The sequence below is a fragment of the Anser cygnoides genome, chromosome 4 (genome assembly GCF_040182565.1).
Source record: "Anser cygnoides isolate HZ-2024a breed goose chromosome 4, Taihu_goose_T2T_genome, whole genome shotgun sequence".
NCBI classification, from domain to species: Eukaryota; Metazoa; Chordata; class Aves; order Anseriformes; family Anatidae; genus Anser; species Anser cygnoides.
In genome coordinates this window covers 5,913,267-5,931,025 of record NC_089876.1, presented here as the reverse complement: position 1 = coordinate 5,931,025, position 17,759 = coordinate 5,913,267, and the positions used below count along the sequence as shown (strand labels likewise).

Sequence of the window (17,759 nt, the reverse complement as noted above, 5' to 3'; positions counted from 1 at the left end):
TAATGTCCGTGTTCCCAGGCCGTAGAGCGGGACCCCGTCTACCTCGCACATTTGGGCAACGGGGGAGGCTGAAGGGCACACAGTGATTTTGTGGGGGACATACCCTCCCTGGTCCCCCAGGGAGCATAATGCCGTTACAATAACAGGGCTTAATGAGAGAAAGGGAGGGTGAAACATTCGGATTTAGAAATAGCGCCTCCAAAAAAGCAACCGGGAAAGGCCTGAGTGATGTGTTCTTTCCTTCTACATTTGCCACAGGCTGAAAGTCGAACCAATATCTGTCATTTCCTAAACCCAAGCCTTTCTCTCCCTTTCTGTCTTAATTTTCTTTTTCTTTCTTTCTCAAAAATATCCCGGGCTAACACAACCCCAGCTGGAAAATGCATAAAGATCTAGGGGAGAAGACAATATAGCAGGAAATATTCCCCAAATATTTCAAAACCTTTGGTTCATGAATTCTAACCAATCCCAAAATATTATTTGCCTGAAACTGAAGAACACAGGCGCTGCCAAGACTTGTGATCCTGCAGGGATAAGAAGACTGTACCATTTTTCAGCTCCCTCCTGGAGATAATTAGGGAAGGGTCAGGCTGGCTGCCTGACACACGGCCTCTCCAAAGTCGTGCTGGAAATAGGGTGTCTGGGACTTTCTGCTCAGCCCTAACCCCTGCTGAGACTGACTGAGAGTCAGAAGCGGCCTCTGGGTCACACTCTCTGTGTCTGGAGGTCAGCTGGGATGTACAGCTTATTGGAGGCTAGAAAGAGAGGAAAAAAAAAGTGATACTTTGGAATTAGAAGAAGCTTGGGAAGAAGCAGGTGGGGAGAGAAAAGGACACCAAACAAGCTCTGGCCAGGAGAAAGGTCTGGGGCTGGCAGCAGCTCAGGGCTCAGGACAAGCCCTGGCTGGAATATTTGAAATGCTCTGTTCAGGCTGGGAGGAACAATGGATAAAGAGCATGAAAAGTCCTTCTTTTCCCTCAAGCCCTCCGAATGTCTCAACACCAGAGCAAGAAAGGCTCTGAATATGTGAAAAATGATGAGAAGCCCCAGGAGCTGTGAAGAAGAGCACCCCATCTGTCCTACCATCATGGGCAAGTGTGAGCCAGGGACAGGGACAGCACTTGGCTGTGATAGCCATGGGGTGCAGGAGCATGCAGGACCGTGTCTCACCAGGTTCCTTTACACTGTTCCTTCCATCTCCTCCTGCACCTCTTGACCACGTGTTAAAATGTGTCAAGAACATATACATGAGTCCAGGTTGCCTTTTCTGGACTTTATCTGGGAAATCATAGAAAAGAAATGTCCTACAACTGTTGTGGTGCCCTGCATGTACCATCAGAGCCCTTCCACCTGTGCCAAAATTCAGTTTTACACTGAATTTTGTTCTCCCAAAACAACAAACTGATGACATTGGTATGTTTGGGCTTTTACCCAACATCTCCCCAGTGGGTACAGCACCCAAAGGCTGCACTTCAAACCTGCCTTGCTGTCGTTAGGAGGAAAACGAGGAGCAAGATTTCCCAAACTTGGGAAATGAGGATTTGGGTGAGTGTCACCTCACTCCTGCCCTCGTCCCGAGCTGCTCACAGGAGGCAGATGTTCAGGGCACGTGCATCTGAGCTCTGTATGCTAGTAATCCAGCTTGGATGCAGCAATCACAGAGCTTGCAAGGGGAGCTGGCCCAGCAGAAATGTCCCCAGCTGGGTGCTCATCTGCATCCCTCCTGGTTGGGGCTCCGGGCTCACCCCATTCCTTTCTGGGTTATAGCCAAGCGCTGCACTGCGAGGTGCAGGCACGATCGGAGCTTATCAGAGCGATGATCACGAAGAATCAGCTCGCACTGACCCAGCCACACCAGTGCAACATCCAGCCTTCGTCACCCAGCCGGGTATTACCCAAGGAGAAACCGCCTCGTTGGGCAACTTCTGGGGCCCTCTCTGCTTGTCCAGGCAGTGCAGGAACACTCCGAGACACCTTCCTGGTGTGCCCTGGGCTCTTCCTCCAGCCAGGTCCTGACACACGGGTAGCATGTAGCAAAGTGGACGTGCCCCCGCCGAGCAGATGGAGAGATGAATTTCGTCATGCCAGGAAAGGCGTAGACAAAACCCTCATTTTATGGGAGCATTCCCACTCCAGGACAGCAGTGTCCATGGGGAAACCACCTGAGACCTCACCACAAAGCTCCCCATCCGCCCTGGCACCCCAACAACCCTTCCACATCCACCACCTTACTTACACCCCTGGGGAAGCTGGACCTCCATGCGCTGCGAAAACGACCATGGCCCCAAAAAAACACATTTCCATCTCCCCCGTCCTCCTTCTCCCCTGTGTCCCGGGCCCCCTCCCCCCGACCTGGGGATGAATGAGATGCTGGCTGTGGCTGCAATATATCATTCTTACTATTTGTTATGAGGTTTTAATGAGTGCGGAAGATTAGGATGTTTGCAACAGCGTAACAATAAAATACATATCTCGCTCATTCCTTGCCAAAAAGTACTTACAAATAATAAAAGTGAGGCTAGCTGAATGCATAAATCTCCTTTCACAAGCCCCCACCCACTGTGCAATAATTAGTACAAAGTGCAGTGCTAATAGATCATCTTACTTGTGTGGGAAACTTGACATTATGCTTTGTTTATATTATCCTTTTGGCAAGAATCTGCATGGCAAATCCTGGCAGCCAGCAAACAAGAGGCTCTCAAGGAAGGTTTCCAGACTGTCGTGCAGAAAAGCAAGCCACAGAATTGCGTGCCGGTCAGGATGCCGAAGCCAGCTGGGGAGCTGAAGCGTTAGAGCCAGCCTTTATGGAGTGGAGCTACCAAGTTTCCAGCTGACTAGGAGCAACATCCTGAGACTGATTTGCACAGGGCTGTTCCCACCCCAGCCACAACAGAGCAGTGTGAACCTTGGCTTCAGGATGGTGCCCTTTGCTTAATTATATATTCAGGGCCCAATTTACCGCCTGGGCCTCCTGATGGGAACAGACGGGGTTGCCCAGACTTGAGGCAGGCACCGAATACGGCCCCTGCGGTCTCTGGCTGTGCCCCAGCAGCTCCAGCTCCTCAGCCTCTTCTGCCCCTCTCAGCCCCTCTGGAGACCTTGGTTGACGGGAGAATCACCTCCACAAGGACATCAGGCTCTGTTCTGGGGTACAGGGCAGTTGCAATAGAGCTTGTCTGGCGTTTTATGGATCCCAAAACACTGCCTGTAGGCCCAAGGGCTCTCTTCAGCTCCCTGATGACCAAAATGAGCAGTAGGTCAATGTGTTGATTGGAAAGTCAACCCTCACTCACCGTTCTTGCAGCTCTTCATCCCACAGCCCTTCTCCCTCTTGCTGGGATCAAGTCCCTTCTCTTTGCTTGTTTCTGCATCGTCTCAGCCCAGGGAGAGGTGGACAAACCAGAGCCCAGTGCTTGGACGCGGAGATGCATTCCTGCCCGGTGAATCACAAACCATTAGCACCAGAGGTCAAGGTGTATTCGCAGGAGGGAACATTGTTAAGGAGGAAAAAAAGTTTTATTTATTTATTTATTTATTTTAAAGACCTTGTCCTAAGGATGCCTCCCAGCAGTGGCAGCCCATTTTCAAAGCCCTTACAGTCTGTTGCCAGCACCTTCCTCTGATGAAGGTCTCCCCAGACTCAGTCCCAGTCCTCCTAATGGCTTTTTTGCCCATGCTGTGGGTCTGGACAACAACAGAAGTCAATGATGTCCAGCTACATGCTTCAACGTTGGATTTTTCTCTGTGTTCTCATGAACGCCTGCACTACAAGCTCCACCAGGTCCCTGTGTGCTGCCATATGTAGTTCTGGAGCACCCATCCTTGACTTGAGCTGGTGCTGGGGTGTGCTGAGCAGGAGGTCCTCAGTACCTCAGCACCATCCCTTTCCTCTGAAGGGCATTTGGAAGGACTGCCCTGAGAGATGAGCCCGTCTGCTAGACAAGCCCCAGCAGCCTTCACAGCGGCAGGTGTGGCTTGGACTCCACCTTCTCCTGGGCTTTAGCCGTGCGTGTCCATGTTCATTCCTGCTCTGGCCATGCCTCAGCTCGGCTTGGTTCCCCGCTTCCTGGTAGGACACAGGTGGGCTGCTGGTCCCTCCTCTGTGTTAAATCTCACCCACTGTTCTTGCTCAAGCGTGGCCTTCAAATGCACCGAGGTTGTCCTGCTCTGTGGCTGGGGAACAGAGACAAGTGTCTTATCCAGCTGGAGAAGTGACTCACCCGCCTGGGAAATACGTGGCGGAGCCGCCTGGTGCTGGCTGCCCTTTGCCCTTCTACTCAGGCACTATTGCAAAACCAAGAGGAAAGGGAGAAGGTTTTGACCTGTGCTCCCAGTGCACATGTTCCTCTGCAGCTTCACACCCTGCCTGCCGTGCCTTCACCCACGGGTTCATCGCAGCGTGCTCTACCATGGGAAGAAACCTGAAGCCAAATTCCTGACTTTGCACGGTATTTTTAAAGCTTTTAAAATAAGAGTTGGCAAAGTGGCTCCACATGGAAATGACAAAGAGCTCCCTTGGTAAGACATTGGTCAAGTGGAAAGAATATTGCAAATGCGTGTTTTTCCACACCGGACCCAGCTTGCTGGAACCACTGCAGACAGATTTATTTATTCTTTTTGTATGCTGGAGGGCTCAGGGAATCCCAGTAACGTGCGAGTAATCTTGAACAAAGTGAGAAGAAGGGACACGGCATCGCCCTGACATTTCGATGACTGATGAGGTTATTTGAGGGGAAAATGTTCAGAGCCCAGCGTCCGGCAACCAGAATCGGCAGCAGGCTCTCCTGCTACCCGTGTGGCTCAGGACAATGGCGAATGGGCTGAAACATTGACAGTTTCCCCACAGACTCTTCCCAGAGTTACTAAAATTAACCTTTTTATTCCCCCCCACTGGATAAACATAAAGGTTTTACTTCCCTTAACCTCTCTTTCCCATCCAGAGAGCAAGGAGTTTGTCGGATCTACAGTTAAAATAATATATTAAGGGTTTCCAATGGTGCAAGTCAAACTTCACATTTCCTAATGATTCCAGATGCCTTTTTTGTCCTCGGACATTTCGAGTTAAACCTCTATGAAACCGACCTTTTGGCTTGTCATTCTTGGTAAGGACCCCGGAGATGAAACACTTCTTTCAGTCTGTCACTACTGTCCGCAGCCCGCCCTCCCCTCTCCCCCCTCTGCTATTTTATCAGCAAGGACCCATAATTGAGCCCCTTGACAATAGCGGGACTGTGCATTTCTTTGTCAACAACAATGGGCCGTCCAAGTTCATTACTGGAGATTGTTTAAAAATTGATTCATGGGCCAGTAGTAGTAGCTTATTATACAGCATAAGTGACAGTGTGATCTGGATGGAGGCCGAGTCATTCTTGAGCAGTCATGTCCAATTAGAAAGAACATTGCACACATTCCTGTTGGAGCCACATTAATGAATTAGTCCTACCACAAACTGAGAGAAGCTTGCAGGACCCTAATACCTTTTGTTCCTCGGGATAATTCGGTAGTTTATAAAGAGAACAGTGCGGAGCACATTAGCAGAAGAATAGTAATCACAGGATTCAGATCGTTCTTACACTCATCCTTCCTTTCCCTGCAAGGGGAGAAACTCCTCCAGGTTTCTGGGGAGCTCGCAGTCCTTGAGCCATGTGTTTCCCCATGTAGCACAGCCTGGCCAGACCTCCGACAGCCACCTCCCTGGCTCCCAGGGTTGTGACTGCAGTGCCGGTGGTTATCAGGGCTGCTGTGCTCACAGCCCAGCAGCTTCACCTGGCTCCTGAGCTTGGGCCAACATCCAGCGTCCAGGTTCTGCTTCTCAGGATAACAGAGCAGCTCCAGCACATATTACATCATAGTAATGCAAAAGTCACACCTATGAGCTTTAATATACCTTGGTGCTTCCTCCTTGCCCTGCAATTAGGCACTTGTGTAACCCACTGTGTTGGAAGGGTTACATCTGCACCTAGTAAAAAATCAGAGAGGAGCATTCAAGGCACACTCTTCAAGCTTGGAAGTCTAGAATTGTTGTTTAAGCTCTCAAATCATGAATCTGATTTTTAGACATGCTGACATCAATTTAACTTGCGGGCAGCAGCTCCCTGGGACCAGGTAATTTGGATGAATTTGGGAGCCACGCATCAGGCACTCACTGCTGAGGATAATTGGTATGCAAAAAGTCCTTGCAGAGGCTGTGTTAGGGGGAAAGATCACAAGAGGTGAACGTGTCCAGCTTGCCAAGTGCTGACAAAGTCCTTGAGTGGAAAGTAGGAAAGCTGTCAGCCAGAAGGATGCTGAGGAAATTCTTGGGTAGGTACAAGGGAACGCAATTAATGGATCGAACTATTTCAGCAGAAAACACTTGTACTTCCTTACCACGGGAACTGCAGAAAGAGAGAAAATAGGAATAGTATCTCTCAACAGAGAGAAGGTTATCGATCTTCTCCATTACTAAATCGGATCCCAGGAGGAGTCCCCATCTGTGGGGATGTTCACAAAACACAGTTTGTGCTACCCTCAGTGGATGTGATCACTGGCAGGTACTGCCACCACTGCCTTTTAATACACAACAATTTTTGACGTAGAGCAGATTCTGCCTATTACTGGGTGAGCGTACCACAGAAATGCATTCGTGGTTGGTCCACAAGCCCCTAAGTACCATTCGTGGCAATATAAATAGTAGCAGTACTGTAACATCATCTTCCTAATGACATAACAGCATTCGGCCTTCTAAGATCCAGTCGAGAAGATGAAAAATAAGTACTTTTTGGACAGGGATACCAAGCTATCATATTTTAATAACTATTATTAATAATCAAGCTGTCCTTGTTGTGGTAGCAGTGCTTATACACCGTCACTGAACAGCCTGTGAAATTCTAGTGTATGCAAATGTTAAAGACTTGCGAATTTTTGTAGCTAGCAGTTACTGATCTCCACGTAACCTGTTTAGGGAAGGTTAAAAAAAGTGCAGTTTATATGCTACATTATATATGTCTAGGTCATACAGCATTAAGTTTGTGTACACAGAGAATGTAGATATGTAAATGGTAGTTAAATTTGCCAATATCTCGGAGAACAGAAGAAATACCATATAACTTTACTGTAATCTTAACACAGTCATGACTAAAAATGTATACAGTTAAAAGTTCAGCGATGAGTCATGCCACCAAAAATGTATTTACGTCTGTTCTGAGTGAAGCCTCCATCATCCTGGAGACAGCTAAAAAAAAAAAAAGAAAAAAAAATCTCTTTAGAATGAGAACAAATATGTGTTAGAAAATAGAAAATCCAGTTTACGCTCAGTACTACACCGTTACCAGCACTGAAAAAAGAGCCTGAAAATGAGACAGTATGTAAACACATACATTCATAGCACAGGACTGAGTACACACATATGCTGAAGGTTTACTGAGCTGCAGAATTATGTTGTTCACCACTTTGATAAGACTGAAGTTTTCTTTTGCGTTTTCTACTTTGTTCAAGCTGTTTGATTTTTCGTGAAAGGTTCAGACTCCGAACAGCCATCTATCCTTGCCTATGACTTCATGTGACTGAAGAGTTCACGTGTGCCTGCAGGTTAAAATCTTCTGAGACAGCAAAGAAGAGTTTTGCCCTCAGAAATGTGGGTTTCCTTTAAAATTGCCCAACACAGTTCGGCTCCTTCACCCCCTTGGGAGGTACCTGAGTGTGTGGGGACAGGGCATTGCTCGGGGTCCTTGTGGCACTCTTCGAAAGATCTTGTCCATCCTCTCCTTACTATTTGCCCTTGAGTCCTGGTTGACACAACAGGTGCTCAATGGAAGACTTCAGCTCCTCTGCAAATTCAGAAACTTCTAGGTTTATGCTGTGATTTTGTGAATTACGTTTTTTATATCCTGGACTGGCAAACTCTGGTGCACAGGCAGTTGTAACACTGTTATTTTGCTTTTCCTGTGATCAGAATTGTCAGCCCAGAGGCATGAATTCTACCGTCTCCCACTTAAAAATGGTAGGAAAAAATGTGTGGAGAATTAGAAATCCAGTTCTCTAACCAACACCTCAATTTTTGGCCCCGCCATTGAACTGGAAGTAACCTCGGGAAGTCTATCTCCACACACTGAGGCTGTCCCATGGGTTGGGTACCCTTTGTGAGCATGTCCAGTCAAGCAGCCAGTCCAGCTTGCTCAGCAAAGTTACTCCACCACTTCCTGTCCTTACAGTCAGAAAGGTTTCCTGAGGGCTAAACTGAATTCAGAGACCATTACTGCTTGTGCTGCACTAGGGACATGGAGAACAGACTACTCCCTTCCTCTCCATGACAGCCTTTCGCATATTTGTAGGCGCTCAGCATGCTCCTTCTCCACTTTAGGCTAAGGAATCCCAGTTCTTTCCAGTCCTTCCATTTAGGTTGTGATGGATATAGACAATTTTTTGTTAACAACTAGTCTCTCTCCAGTGGCCCACATCTTCTTTGGACCATCATGCTGAGAAACCCAAATCGTATTTCAACAAATCCCCACTGGTGTTGAAGGGATTGAAGGATTGCTTCGAGGGATTGCTGTTTACACATCCCAGGATGGTGTTTGCTGCTTTCTCAATGCTAGGTCGTGTTCTGAAGAGTACTGCCCAAGAAGGGATCCTATATGTGCACAGTTGATGGCTCTTCCTTGAAGTACAACATTATTTTTTTCTCCAGCCTGAATCTTTGATTTGACCAGCTCATTTCCTCCAATGTGGTGGTGGTCCCTCACACTTGATCCTCAGCAGTGAATCTCCACGGTTATCACCTGACACAGCATCCCCTCTGCTAAAAGGAGAGCAGACAATTCTGAAAACCTGAATGTGGACTAAAAGTCACTCTTCTGGTGAGCCAATACCAGTTTTATGCTCCATGCATGGACTCAGATTGCGCTCTGCAAGCTCCTGTCCTTATAATCCAGGAAGGTCTCGGTGAAATCAACTGCTTTGTTTGAAGTACTGAATCGTTCCTAGCATGTCTCATGCCCAAAGATCTTCCAAGCTCCAAAATCCAGGGATTAGTTCCTTTGTGCCTGAACTCAGACTTTTAATTAGATCTTCCTCCAGTAGATAAAAAAGAGGGGAAAGGCATGTTGGCGAGTGTCTTCAGATGTCACTTCTTAGAGCTGAGATTTACTACTCTGTTACCTACAAAAGCTGCAAAAATCTGCAGGTGATCTGAAGTGGGGTCAATTAAAAGGGGAAATAAGGAGTTATTGAGTTGAATATGGTCTCTGCAAGTCATTAGACAGCCACCATAATGGTTATTTATCTGCAGTTAATTGTTACCTGCATTTGGATTACTTAGTTCTCCCTGTTAATCTTCATTGTACCCTGCATGTATGTTCTGTACCAAATCATTAACAAAATTGTGAGGATCACAATGAGCAGAATAACTCTTTCAACATTTGCAAAATTGCATGTGAAATAATATCTACAGGGTTTATTAAAATTATAGGTAGAGTCATCTTACTGTCTTTGAAGTTTTCGGGAAGGGAGGCTATTTGCTTCTCAAGGGGAGCTGTCGACAGTCTCTTTTGTGTGTTGAACGTACACAAGATCCCGTCTTGTACAGAAAAAAAATCTGTGTGCTGGGGCTTTCACACTCTAGATGCCTGGTCATCATTGTGTTTAGTCCCTTTTCTCTGCCTGGTGTCTCCCACTGAACAAATATTTCATTTTTACCAATCCAATGTATTTTAACAACTGACAAATAGAACAAAAGTATATTTCTGGGCTGGTCAGATGCTTCCTTGTCTCCCAGGAGAAGCATTCGTTGTAGGCAGTAACCTCCCAATACCAAAATGCTGTCTCAGAGTCTTTGCCCATGTCTTGGGCTATAAGTGATCATCAGCTTCATGTAGCAGAGGAACCCGCTGCTGGACTGAGGGCTGGCTCAGAGGGAAGGAGGGGGTACAGCAGTGGCCACAGGGGCTGAGCAAAATCACATTCCCCTCTGTGATGACTCTTTTTGGAACCGCAGACTTCCTTCTCACAAAGATCATCAGGGATAAGCACAGAAGACAATCAACAGGAATAAGAAAGTATCAATATCTTAATTTTCTAGTTGGCAAGCTGACGCATAGGCATGCAGCCATCTATTCCAAAGCCACGACTTAACCGAATTTTCTGCTTACTAGCCCAGTGCTCTGACCACAAAATTGCTCTGGGTGTGAAAGTTCCCATAATGGTGAAGCAGCACAGAAACAGTCAAACTCTCATTTACCTAATAAAAAGAAATGTCTATGAGCTGGGCAGGTGGTTGTGGGATTTGAAGAGCTACTTTTGCAGTAAAAGATGTCAAACCATCTGATCACTTAGAGCAACACGTATTTTCCATCGCATCCTGGCCAGCCTTCCTATACCCATCCCTCTCTATGCCAGCCTCAGACAGTTTTTCTTTTGCAAGATCATTCCCATACGACGGCTAAGGGATACCGTGACATGGCTGACGCTCTTTCATAATGCAGAAATCCATGCTGGTGGCAAGACAAATCTCTTGAACACCTAAATGTGAAAGTAAATGCCAAAAATCTCATTCTCTACTGTGATGGATGAGATGATTCAGTAGTTTATCTCCAAAAAAAAAATACTGCAGGCTATTCAGGTGTGGCATGATCACAAACAATTGAGTTAATTTTATAGGGCCAGGTATGAAAAATGACTGTAAGTTTCCCCATGTCAGTGAATGACCAGGAGTGCTGGGCCTGCGTTAAGATGATCACCCAACTACTGCAGAACATTGGCTATGTGCTCACTTTCACCGGGCGTGTTTCAGCCTCTCACTGCTGTATTTTCATGTTCACTAAATGATCATTTGGAAGATGCTGAACATGAACAGGAAAATATATTAAGGGTATTTTAGCCCGTTTTGTGCAAACTTACAAAGTTCAGGAAAACCTTTTGATACATATGAAGTTTTACAGAGTGGGAATTACAGTGCTACCCCTTGTGAAGGAAGGGAGGCAATGCAGAGCTGGAGGCAGGAGCCTCTTTAGTCAGACTGCTGAATCCAGGAGAGATGCTCCCAGCCTCCAAGCAGAGTGTGAATCTCAGGCAAGATCAGAAGCAATGTTATCTCACGTACCTTACTGCCAAATCCTCCTTTCCCTTTCTGCTCAGGGAAGTCTGTCCAGACCCTCTTCATTGGATGGGTATTGGGAGTACTTATGCACTACAAATGCTGAGTTTCTGCTGAGCTGATTGAGGCTTTGCCAAATCATGTTTTGTTCCCTCTCGGCTAGTTTTCTTTCAGCTTTACAGTGAAGATGTCACATCTTTTCTTTAGCTGGGTGTGTTACATTTGATTGTGTTAAGCTATATCTGATGGCACTAGCTTACAGTAACATTCAAAGTCGTGCAACATGTTCTGGCACAGACAGCATTATGAATTTACACATATGGTTGTTTAGATCTTGTATCGAATATCCTCTGGCATCAGATCTGAAATGAATTGTATATGGCAACCAAAGACACTCTCTCTGAATAACAAAAAAAAAAAGAAAAAAAAAAAAGAGAAAGAGCTTTGCTGTATCACCAGCTCTGATCTGGACAAATGGCAGGCATCCCAGCCAGCAGCAGGCAGCAGACAGGCAGCCCCACATCGCTTCAAGCCTTGTCCCGTGCTGTTCCCACAGCTCTTTCTCTCCCCCGACACCTTCCTTTCATCTCTCCTCTCTGGGTTCCCTTCATACCACGAGGAGCTTTCCAGTCACCCCGGCATGGGAGCTTGTCTCCACCTTCTTGTGATAACCTTGTCCGCCACCTTCCCCTGGTTTGGATGGTGACTCCTTTGGCCATGTCCTAGGCTCGTCCAGCAAGACCATAGGCAGGTCTCTGGTACGCAGGGGTGTTAAGCTAAGACACTGTTAGGATTTGCTGAGCAGACATCTAGGGGCACTGCAAGCAATGGGTTTCCAGCCCTTTGGAGCTGTGTGCAATGCAGAGAGTGTGAGAGCAAGGAGAAGTCATCACTAGCCAGGAGTCCTTTGGGAAGACAGATGAGCCAGAGTGGACTGGGATCTAGAAGGAGCATAAGGACACAAAAAGCTGCCTTGTCCATTCACCAGAAAATACCACCAATATGGTATCTTTTTGAGTAGAGAGGTTGCTCCTCACCCCCAGACCCACAGGGGTCTTTGGTTGCTCTCAGTGACTCAGGGTGGTTATAGCAGCTTACAGGTCTTGCAGGTCTGTCTTGGACTTCAGTCTGTGGTTCCCAGGGCAAGTAGGGTTTCCAGTCAGGAGTTCAGCTGACTCCCTATTACTTTCCCAATCCATGTTTCAGAATCCACTTCTTGCACTGAACTTCCATTTCCATTTACTAGGGTCATCTGTAAGGACCTATATGCCATGGTACCTGGAGCCAGACAGCTCTGCCACACCAGTTAACACCGGGAAACTTTAAAAACCCTGGTCCTGTCTCCTCACAGTAATGAACAGGTCATGGGGCATGAGGGACTGGACCTGTGTCCACCTTCATGGCTCCTTCTGTCTCTCATTTAAACTTGTCCAATGTCACAGCAGACTGAACTGGAGACAAAGGGAAGAATGTCCGTGTGAACCTTCATTCTGCTCTGCCATGAGCCTTGAGCAAGTAAGGAATAGGCATTTAGGCACTTAAATCCCAACAGAAGTTGATTTCAAGGTGAATTAGGTGCTTGAATAGAAATAAGGCACTGACATTTTCAAAGATGTTAATATGTCTGCTTCTGGGTGGATAACAAAGGAAAAAAAGCTGTATATACTGTGGAAAAGCTGTATATACTGTGGATAGAAGTCTCTGTGAATGCAAGAAATTGTGTGTCAGTGGTGCTTTCTATGTTTGTGCACACGAGTGCAGGGTTTACATTCGCAGGCTGGGAGGGACTCCAGTATCTTTGGTCTCCTCTGAGGGCTAGGGAGAAGAGCAGGAGCCCAAGGAAGGTGCAAGACCTTGCTGGGGTAGACAGGGTGCCTCTGCCTCCCCCTTAGTGGTGTTACAGGAAAACACAGACAATAAATTGGGTGAATCCAAAATTCTCTGTGTCCACAGTTGGTGAAATCTTATCCCCCCACCCCCTCACCCCTATTAAAATGTACCCAGCTTTGGAAGGAGACTGGGATTTTACTTCATCTAATCACTGTGTACCTGTACATACTTTTTTTGTAATGCCATGAATTCTATGAACTCACTTTAAATCTCCCCAGTGGGAGTCTCTGGAGTGGAAGGTGATGCGTAAATGTATAACATCACCATGGGCCTGTTTGTAATGATACAATGGAGCATTAAATTTTTGGGTTAAAGTTTCTGAATATGATTCTAGACAGCATGTTAAAGTCACTGGGTCATTGCTTTGATAGCTCTGACTGTGAATTGCTCAGGTCTGCTCAAGCATGCAAACCCTTCACGAGCCACTCTGTTTGTGACAGTGCCACAAAACACTGGTTTCACATCACAGCTTCTCCAACTACATCAGTCACTGACCAGCACGTCCCGTGCAGAGACATTTCCCACAGAGGAGCCCCAGGTGCCTGCTGTTAGCTGAGACTTTGTGAGCTCGTGTCCCTCTGCTTCTCCTGGGAGGGTCCCAGCCACCCTCTCAAAGTGGGGGCCTGGTTTGTGATCACCCATCTGAGGTGGCCGCCGATCTTCTCTCCATCCCAGTAAACCACACAGCTTCAAGACCATCTATGGCAGCTGAGTATTTGAGCATCTACTGGCATTCAGCTCTGGCTGAGCCGAGGTCTCTTCTCCCTCCACTATGACGGAGGGTTATGAGAAGGGCTGAGAGATGAATGAGCACCTACAGTTTTCTGGCAGTTGTTTTTAAACCAAATTAACTCAGCCCATTGCTAACTCCCAGAACCTTGGACCAGCATCCTTCCAAAAGTAGTTTTCCCTTGTCCTCGGTCTGTGTTTGGAGCTACGCTCCATGAGGAGGATCAGCAAATTCATGGCCCCTCTGAACCAGGAATTACAGCCATGGGCCAGGCTGGGCCAGCTCCTCGACCAAGCCCATCTGGGCATTGCTGAGGGCAGCGCTGTGTCTCAGAGAGCTAGATAAACCAGAAAGTTTGGAGAATCCCAAGAGCAGGTAAAAGAAAGCCCTGTTAAATCATTGCTTTTCAAAGAACCTACCCTGGAGCTAGCTAACTGATCCTGTTAGATCTTTCCTAAGTCAGATAAGAAAAGGAATCTGGCAGTAGTCATCAAAGGCAGAACGATGCATTAAAAGCCCATTGTGTGGAGACCCTGGAATCAAAGGTAGAGGGTTTTCAGACAAGACTGATGGGACTCAGGAGCACCCATGGAAATTTCCACTCCTTTCCTGTTTGTAGGAAGGAGGGTTTTCCCTACTGCCTTTGACTGAGAGCTGCTCTTCCCAGAGATATCAAATGCCTACTGTCTTCCCCGTCTCACACAATGAGTCATTTCCAGGGAGATGGGGATGAAGAAAGAAGGGAATGGCAGTTATGGGAATAATCAATCAGTTATTATTATTTTAGCTCAATGGGAAGCAAGTGAAGGCTTCATAAAGGTAAAGACAAGGGCCTTTCTTTATCCTGATACACCTTCCCTGAGCTTGTGCTCTTGGCCATGTTGGAGACAGAGGGGTGATCTGAGCCAGACTGGATGCTCTTATGTTCTTCCTTTTCCTGATAAGAAAAATACCCACTTGAAAACATTACCTGTTCCTCACACTACCCTTTGAGGTGGATAAAAGAGGTAAGCACCACCGTCTCCAGTTACTCTATGGGAAAATGGGGCAAAAATATTTTGATATGCAGTATCTCCTGAACAGCTTGAAGCAGCGTGGCTCTTACCTGTGGGCGTGCGTCTAAGCAATGTCCATGTCAAAACTGGCCAAGGAAGATTGGGATCCTCTCTTTGAAAACCTACAGGTGAGACATGAAAGAAGAAAACAGGACAGAGCAGCAGAAATGGGAGCTGCACAAATGCAAGGCGTTGCCATAGGATCCAGCCCATGTCTTGCCAAAATGCCCATAAGCCAGAGATCTTGTCTTATGTTGCCATATGTCACATGCTATAAATAAATCAGTTTGGTTTTGGCTGGCTGCTATTCCTCTTGTTATAATCTCTTGTGTATCTTTCCATGTATAATTAAGAGTCAAGCCCTTGGAGGAGAGGGAAAGTTGTTAAATGACCTGCTGACATTTCCTTTGAAAAGTAACTACATCTGCCACTCGAGAGGCTAGAGAAAGACATGGAAAAAAAAAAGAGAAATACAAGTAAGGTGGAGAAGCTGCACCTCCAGGCTGAAATCTAAAGATAAGCAAGCACTTACCTTTTGACTCCATTTCCTACCTGCTTGAGATTCAAGTGCAACATAAAAAATATTGCATTAAATAACACCATTGGTGGGGAGGACAGCAGGGATGCTCAGAAGAAAGAGTTTAGGGATAATTATCCTCCCTTCTCTCTCCTTTCCTTGGAGACTTTCATACTGTCTTAGCCACTGCCAATCTGCAGATGACCACGGCACTCCATTCTCGCTTCACAGTTGTTCTGGGATGTCATAGTTGTCCACACCCAAACTGAGGGTGGGATTTCTGGACACGACCTGAAGAGGGTCACTGTGCAGGGTCCATGGTGTTCCTCAAGGATGTCCTACGCTGATGGGGATGAATAATGCAATGTATGTACATCAAGCCCAGAAAAAGGTATAGTATTATTGGCCCCTATAACATTTACCTGGATTTCCCCTGTGCTCTAGTTTGAGTTATATCCACACCAGAGCTCCTATATTTTTGCTATTAAAGGGGTTGAATCCTCACTTCAGTTCCATGCTGAAAGGAAAAAAAAAAAAAAAAAGAAAAAAAAAAGCTTGAGGAAAGGCGCCTCACAGTGCAGATGTTCCAGGAGCCAAAGGGAGTAAATGTGATGGGCACTGTCTAAGAGCTTTCCTCCTCCTGGTCAAGGCTTGCATGTTGGCTGGTGATCTAGTGGTTTTCCAAGGAAAAGGAAGAGGAATAGCCAAATCAGTTGCAGATAGGCATGACTCATTGCAGATGTCTGTATGGTAGATGCCTACTTCTGAGCTGTCCACCCTGCCTTCATACCTCCACAGTCAACAAAGCAAAGGAGGGCATGTTTCGTCAGCCAGATGCAGGTGTTGAATTAAAGACCGACGGAGTCAGGCTCTGAGAAACCCTGATCCCCTCCCGTGATGAGAAGGGAAGCCTGGGGGCTGGCTCAGACAGAGGAGCTGGCTAGGCAAACACCTACCTCTGATCAGATAAGTCTCACTCATTTGGTCCCTAAGCGTCCTGCACCTCAGCAGGAACTCCATCGGCAGAAATATTCTTCAGAAAAAAGATGAGTCGCTGGATGTAGCAGGGGATAGCCCAGGAAATCTTGCAGCAGTGTTGCAATAGTGTCCAGAGCTGTCCACACAGTTCCAGTGCAATCTTACAGTGCCTGAGGCTGGCGAAGTCCAACCCGCAGGAGTAGAGACTGGCAGGGAAGAAGATGCAGCAGCTGCTAGGGACCAACAGGGCCATTGGCATTACCATCTGCTGTCATCCAGAGCAGGGGGTTGTTGTTTTGTTTTTTTTAATGAGAATTAGTAAAAGCAGAAACTTTTCTTCAGAAGTATTTATATTGTTCAACAATCATTTTTAAGACCCCTTTGAAGCTAGTTTGGTTCTAGCTCTCCGTTTTCTCCCCTCAAAGTTGTCATCTGTAGTTATCAGTTTTAAATACATTTTTGATTTTATTGCAAGGAGAAAAAAATCAAAATAAAAATGAAACATTTTTTCATGAATTACTATTTAGAGCATTAAATCATTGATATTTTGGAAAAGAAAAATATATTCTTAACATGTCCTCATCTTGATATTTTCAATTTGTGAACATTTTCCAGAGTGTTAATTCCAGGAAAAATGATAGTATTTTGACTTTTAATTCCAGTTTTAGAAATAGAGAGTTGACATAAGAGAGTTTCTTGTGAGAGGGAAATTCTATTTTTGTGAAGAGGTGTATTTAAAACTGAACCAACTACTGTGCAGAAAGCCATAGTCCGTTTTCTGTAATGACCCTTGCAAACACTACAGAGAAATTTATACATAATTATAATCAAATATTCTCCATCATTTAAAACATGGACTTCATTGTGCTGTGAAAAGAGCTCTTGGCATTTGCTGAACTGAAGTGTTCTAATTTTCCATTCCTTTTAAATATCTGAAATTATTTTGTACATCTGAGGGAAGAGATTTTAATTATCAACAGAAAATAGAATGATTTTTGAAAGATTACAGTTGTTCCAATGATTGCTGTTCACATTATTCAAGACCAGCTTCTTAGCTGAGTTTATGTTTACCAAACTTACTTTTTCTTGACCTATGCTAATTATGAGGATTAATAGATTAGGTATTTGGAGGCTTTGTTGGATTGTTTGTTACCAAACAAGGTTAAAGTATCTTTTAGAATATTTGATAATGGAAAATGAGCTACTCACTGCCTTACCTAGAGTCGCTGACATCGCTTCATAACATACCCTGCTTTCTTACCCACTTCCAATTAACAGGACCCAGAGATTAGATTACAACCCAACCAAAGACTACAACCCAGTCAAAACATTTACCCAATGCTTTTTATAGCATTTCATCTTTAAAGACTCTGAAGCCCAACCTGGCGATTCTAATACACCAGGTTTTTAGAGATTTATTGTGATTTGAAATTACATTTGCTCCATACTCAGGTTAGAAATATTCCAAAATAATCTTGATGCACACACATGGGAAAATCATTCTGAAAGTGTGGTGTT

General features: G+C 45.8%; 1 long non-coding RNA gene across 2 annotated transcripts; it reads right to left on the bottom strand.

Annotated features, from left to right (window-relative positions):
• Positions 1-6,632: 6,632 nt before the first annotated feature.
• On the bottom strand, positions 6,633-15,480 carry LOC106033917 (uncharacterized). 2 transcript variants are annotated; one of them, XR_007158150.2, is made up of 3 exons: positions 15,279-15,480; positions 14,797-14,868; positions 6,633-7,213 (listed from the first exon to the last, which is right to left on the bottom strand). It is a non-coding gene; the product is annotated as an uncharacterized lncRNA (long non-coding RNA). The 2 variants fall into 2 exon arrangements; XR_001205661.3 differs by lacking the exon at positions 6,633-7,213 and adding an exon at positions 14,238-14,628 and having other exon boundaries at positions 15,279-15,476.
• Positions 15,481-17,759: the final 2,279 nt, after the last annotated feature.